We start from the raw sequence: 7,057 nt of genomic DNA on the forward strand, positions 1-7,057 counted from the left end.
TAGAATTCTCTGTCAATTTGTAGGAGATCCTTATCTTTCATGCTGATTAATCTTTTATTTTTTAATCATTTTATTGGGGGCTCATGCAGCTCTTATCACAATCCATACATACATCCATTGTGTCAAGCACATTTGTACATTTGTACATTTGTTGCCATCATCATTTTCAAAACATTTTCTTTCTACTTGAGCCCTTGGTTATCAGTTCATTTGGCCCCTCTCTCCCTCCCTCCCCCTCCCTCCCTCATGAACCCTTGATAATTTATGTTATTATTATTTTTTCATGTCTTACACTGCTGTCTCCCTTCACCCACTTTTCTGTTATCTGTCCCCCTGGGAGGGGATTATATGTAGATCATTGTGATTGGGTCCCCCTTTCACACCCCACCTTCCCCTTCCCCTCCTGGTATCACTACTCTCATTATTGGTCCTGAGGGGATTTCTGTCCTGGATTCCCTGTGTTTCCAGATATTATCTGTATTCATGTACTTGCTCTGGTCTGGCTGGATTTGTAAGGTAGAATTGTGGTCATGAGAGTGAGGGGAGGAGCATTAAAGAATTAGAGGAATGTTGTATGTTTCATTGGTGCTCTACTGCACCCTGACTAGCTCGTTTCTTCCTTGTGATTCTTGTAATAAGGGAATGTCCAATTGTCTACAGATGGGTTTTGTGTCTCCACTCTGCACTCCCCCTCATTCACAATATATGAGCTTTTGTTCTGGGTCTTTGATACCTGATCCCTTCGACACCTCATGATCACACAGGCTGGTGTGCTTCTTCCATGTGGGCTTTGTTGCTTCTCAGCTAGATGGCTGCTTGTTTACCTTCAATGCTTTAAGACCCCAGACGCTATATCTTTTGATAGCTGGGCATCATCAGCTTTCTTCACCACATTTGCTTATGCACCCATTTTGTCTTCAGCGATTGTGTTCAGAAGGGGAAGGTGAGCATCACAGAATGCCAGATTATTAGAACAAAGTGTTCTTGTGTTGAGGGAGTACTTGAGTAGAGGCCTAATGTCCATCTGCTACCTTAATACTTAACATATAAATATATGTACATAGATCTATTTCCCTGTACTTATATGTAAATATATTTACATATGAACATGCCTGTATTTAGACCTCTATAAATCATGGCAATTAATCTTATGTTGGCCATGTGTCGTTATGACTATTTTTCCTGGGCCCTTGGATGCTTTACATTTTCATGTAATCAAATATGTTCATTTTCTGCGTGCAGCTCTGAAAAGACAAATTAGATCTGAAAGTCTTGATGTTTATAACATATTAAGTGAAACAAAGTAAATTTCTGAATAATATGTATAGTGTTCCTATTTTTTAAAGTGGGGGAAATAGATTATGTATGCTTGTGTAAGTTTACATATATGAGATGAACAAAGATAAAGGTATGACCCAAAATGTTAACACTGATCACACAGTCCAATAACAACAAAAAATTGTCTTGGTGTCTTAGTTTTTAAGGCCTGTTCCTGGGGTTATTTGGGATGCTGATTTAGAAAATCCCATTGGATGGCCTACATCAGCTGTACTTTCTTAGATATTGTGCTCCACTATATTTCCAGCTATCACATTATACTATTTTATCATCCTAATTCTAAATAAAGGAAGAATTCAGACCCACAAATTATGAGAAAACACACAAAAAAGGTAAGAAATATTTGAAAAAATTATTAGGTATTAAGAGACTTCCAAGGGAGGCTGCATATGGACCCATGGTGCCAAGTTAATTACACATTGATATGCCACCAGTCACTCTACAATCATTAACAGATTTAAAGGTTTGGAAACCCGAAGGGGCAGTGCTTCTCTGTCCTATGAGTTAGAATCGATTCGATGGCAGCAGATGTTTCAGTTTTGTACGGTAGGCTATGCAATACATACAGAGAATACATGTCGGATACTGCAAAGCCAGAACACAGCTTGAGAAGAGTGGAAAATATGAAGAAACATTGAAAAGGTGCATATATGGAAGGTGTGAGGGCAAGTTAGTGTTTTAAAAATCTAAAACGTCAAAGTAATTTTTCTACCTATTTTGAAGATCTAAATTTTTCTTCTTCAAATTACGCAATAAATATTTTAGAACACATTTCAATATACAGAAGTCAATGGATAATTCATGCCAAATGAATTCATGTTACATGAAGTGAGGTTGACTCTAAGTTTCATTGTAAGAAAAATTCTAACTTTTCTTTTTTGTTTCACAGGTGGAGCGGTTGTGCCATCTCCTAACAAGACTGGAACATTGTAATTTTAATAAAGGAATTTGACTCTGGCAGACCTATTTTGGGTTTCAGAGCATTTGAATATCACTTTATTGTATCAAACTCATTACAGTCAGTTAATTGTAACTCACAGCAACCCTATAGGACAGGGTGGAACTTCTCTTGTACGTTTGTGAGGCTTAATGGGAGCGTAAAATCTCATCTTTCTCTTGCAGAGCAGTTGGTGGGCTTGAATAACTGGCCTCATGATGAGCATTCACACAGATAACTCACCATGCCTTGAGGTCTCCTGATTTAATGTACGGTGATTCTGACTTCTGGCCCCTTTTTAAGACAACAAATTGAAACTGCCTACTATTAGTTCCTAATAAAGGTGAAGTAATACTGGGGGTAAATATCAAATTCATGTAATTTGCACTATTCAAATATATCTTATTTGAATCAAAGGACACCATGTGAATTATAACTTGATCTAAATATTTAGTATGCCAAAAACTACTCTAAATAAATCCAGAGTATACTTCTTGTATCTCAGGCACTTAGCTACCACTATATTAAAATATTCTGATTTTTTATGGATGAGCAGAATGAAGAGTAGTACATGTCATGCGTTCTGGATCTCAAAAACTAGAGCTGATAAGAAAAAAACAGTGCCATTTTTGGAATCAGCAGGTCAAATCTACCCACAAACAAGTCTAACATCTGAGGCACCAAAATGTGTGTTGGCCAGTGTTATATCAGTGGAGTGGCCAAGAGAAAGCAGTTTTTAACATTATTTTACTTTTACATATCCCTGTATGGATTGACTTATAAAATGTATGTATGACTATTTTAAACTAGAAAATGTCCAATAAAGGAAAGGCATCTTAAACAAGATAACTTCTATGCTTTCAATATCTTCCTTGCAAGAAAATGTGTATCACATAGGTGCAAATTCCACCCTTTCCGAAAGATTTTCTTTGAAACCACTCTAAAGAATAATTGACTGGAGTTGCTCCATAATTTTTGGTGGGCTGAGCAGCACAGATACATTCCCAGAGGTGGCACACTACATGACTTTGAAGACTCTCTTTATTGTCCCAATACCATAAAGGGAAAAATAAAGAAGATATAAGTAGATATATCCATACCGGGATGAAAGTGCACTTTGTCTAGCAATGCCTAAGGGTAGGAGAGGGTTAAAGTGACAAAGAGGAGTGGTGGCAAAGTTTGCATTGCTTGGCACTTGTTACACATGTAAAAATAGCAAGCTATGCCTTTGAGTTCTTACCAAGTGTAGCATTTGTTCTGTGACCTTATGCAAAATGTAGTTTCATGGGTGTGACTTAAGGATAGTTCATATCCCTAAATGGGAAACAGGAGAGCAATGGCTTCTGGGTAAAATCCAGGTACCACAATACATAAAGAAAAAGAATAGTAATTGCAATTTCTTAGAATTGGAAAGAGCTTAGAGTTTCATTAGTTCCTGTTCTCTTCTAATCCTTGATTTCTTTCTATGGATCCATGGAAATTGATCATCTCGGCTCTTGGCATATTTCCAGTTAAAACAAGCTCTCTCTTTTATAAAGCGGTTAATTATAGGTCATGATAATAATTTTTAGAATCTTATCCCCTAATTTACTTTGAGTTTTACTTTTTTGTAATACTGTTCAAATTTCACGATTACATCCCATTCAAAATATGTGAAGACAGCTATTCAGGTATCCCGGGCCTTACCGTGGAAAGACTGTATGCCATCAGGTTCTTCAACTTTTCCCAATATGTCATCATTTCTAGATTATTCATTATCTTACATTTCTTAATTTATAAAATATTTCTTTGGTTTTCAAACTGTAATCTCTGAAATTGAATTGCCTTTTCAAAATAGAGTTGCCCCTTCAAATGTCTTGACCTGGCAAATGGTACACTCTTACCACTTGACTGCCAGTGTGTCATACTGTGGTGGTTTGCTGTGATATTGGAAGCTGTAACATCTGTATTTCAGACTAGGAAGAAGGAACTGATGATCTACTTCTATATGAAGAAGGACACATCAATATTGGAGTAAGACTCATTAACAACAGGCCATATGCAAAGAACACAATCTTGCTTGCTGAAAGATCATAGACGACAGCCTTCAGTATGGATTAGACCTCATCAGTAAGAAAACAAAAATCTCCACAACTGACGCAATCAACTCCTATGGAAACAAGACTCAAGAAATCAAATGATGTATTTCAACGAGCAAATCTGCAGAAGAATACATTAAAGTGTTAACAATCGAAGCTGTCACTTTAAATTCTAAGGTGCACCTGACCCAAGTCATAGCATATTTTTAATAGCCTCATATACATGTAACAGCTGGACATTGAATCAAGAAGATTGACGAAAAATAAAGCCTTTATGATTGGTGAAGATATACACTTGGACCTCCCAGAAAAACAACCAAACAAATCTCTCCTGGAAAAAGAACAGCCAGAATGCTCCTTAAGCAGAATGGTGAGGCTTTGTCTCATATACTTCAGACATGTTATCAGGAGGAGCTAGTCCCTGGAGAAGGACCTCATGCTTGGAGGCATGGAGGATCAGGGAAAAAGAGAGACACTCAATGAGATGGATTGGCACAGTGGCTGCAACCATGGTCTTAAACATAGCAATGATTATGAAGATGGTGCAGGACCAGGCAGTGTTTTGTTCTATTGTACACAGAGTTGCTATGAGTCTGAATCAAATCTATGGCACCAACAGAAGCACCATGATCTAATTAAGACAAGTGTCCTTGATTTTTGTCTTATTATCAGTCACTCTGGTATCGTTGCAACCCTAAATTATTTTTTTCAACCTGGGATTATCACAGCCCACATTTATGAGGTGTTGGTTTTGTTTTTTTTAATTAGGTGTAGCATTTCATATTTATCTGTGAAATGACATCTGGTTGGTTTAGAGTTTAGACCAATAATTTCAGGGTACTAGATTGATACTGTCCAGAATGTCCCTGTTGCTTTAATAATAATCCAGCCCATATCCAGAAGGAATGCAAAAAAGCTATAAGCAATAGCAACAGGAGGACAAAGCTGCCAAAAGCCAGCATGAACTGGCCTTCATCTGCGCTTATTCTTTGCTCCACTGCAACTTGGCCCCGGCCTCCCTGTCCTAACCCCTTGCTCATTCATCATTCTAACTTCCTGTCAGCTCCAGTCTCCTCTCTAGTTTTATCTCCTCAGCTTGTCTGGTTAGCTGCCTCCAACCAATGCCCAATTTATTGCTTGTCTCCTCTGCTTTGTTCTGGCCTTGGGACCCTTTCCTTTGAACTAACCCTAAAGACAACCTTGTCTCAGGTCTAACCACTTCCCTACCTCTACTCCCTTCTTGCTCTAACCTTGGTGTGCCAGCTCCAGGGAATATACCATGAACCTATATATTAAGAATTCTTCCCAATTTAAACTTATCAATGGCAATTTTATGCCATCTCTTTTATGTTGTCACTTAAAGCATTGATGAATAAGTTGAATACCGGGCCATAGACAAAAAACTGCCTCACTTTCCTTTTAATGGTTTCTGAACCCCGTTTTACTTTTTCTCTAAAATTTGTTGCTGATTTTGTTTTTTAATTTATGACTTAGAAGACACCATGCACTATAAGGCAAAACTGCTCCATAGGGTTTTCTTGGTTGTAACCCTTCCAGAAGCATATCACCAGACGTATTTCTTCCACAGTACAACTGTGCAGGTTCAAACTGCCTACATTTTTTTCTCAGTTAAGCATCAATATGTTGTGCCTTCCAAAAACTTATATTCTCCCCACACCGCTAAATTTTAGCAAGTCTGATTTCTTAAAACATCTGGAGTCATACTGTCCAGTACTGGATCCACCCGCCACATCTATGCATTTAAATAGAAATTCAATGTAAGTAAAATGAAATCAAGTTTAACCTTGAGATCCCAATTTCCAGTGGCCACATGTCACTTGTTCACTCACATGCAATGCATTGTATTCGACAGTGTAACTCTGGGCCGCTTTTCCTGCCATGGGAAGTCCTGTTGGAAAGCCCTGCTCCTGAGTCCGTATTTGTTTCTGCTCAGTATGACACACTATCCGGATTGCAAGTTGACTTCACTTTTTCATTGACTCATTTGTCAACTTTGTTATTCAACCCATCCTTAACTTGCCAGTTTGTGCTTTCATCTAGCCCATATTTTCCTGTCCTGTCTAAAAGGATAGCCTTAAGAGTCGTTGCTGAAATAAAATATATTGACTGGAACAGTGCACGGGTCTACTCAGGGATCAACCCATCCAACTAGTTATTATTGCTTTGTAACAAATCATCTTATGGACTTAAAACAACAGTAATCATTTCGTATGTTTTGTGCGGGTCAGGAATTTAGGAGTGGCTTGGCTGAATGGTTCTGGTCACAGTCTCACAGGAGTGTGCACTCAGCTATTGTTTGGGACTGATATTGGCTGGGAGTGTTACCCTTTTAAGGCTTAAATGGGGGTGGTAAATACACTTCCAAATTAGCGCATTCACAAGACTGCGATGTTAGTGGGCCTCAGTTCTCTGTGTAGACCTCAACCATGGGTTGTGCTAGTATTTTCTCTCTGATCAAGGAATCTAAGAGACTTAGCTTGAATCTTAGATAATTTTTATGGGCTACTCTAGTCTCAGAAGTTACACATTATCACTTCCATCCTATTACATTAGTGGAAGGAGACCTCACAAAGCCAAGTATACTCAGGTCATTTTATGCCACCTTAAATATTTATCATTTCTTTTAATGAACTGGTCTACCATAGCTCATTATTAGTGGATAGCTGCTTCTCCTAGGAAGCAT

The sequence above is a fragment of the Echinops telfairi genome, unplaced genomic scaffold (assembly GCF_000313985.2).
Source record: "Echinops telfairi isolate 266 unplaced genomic scaffold, ASM31398v2 ScPeMD7_7427;HRSCAF=8465, whole genome shotgun sequence".
NCBI lineage: Eukaryota > Metazoa > Chordata > Mammalia > Afrosoricida > Tenrecidae > Echinops > Echinops telfairi.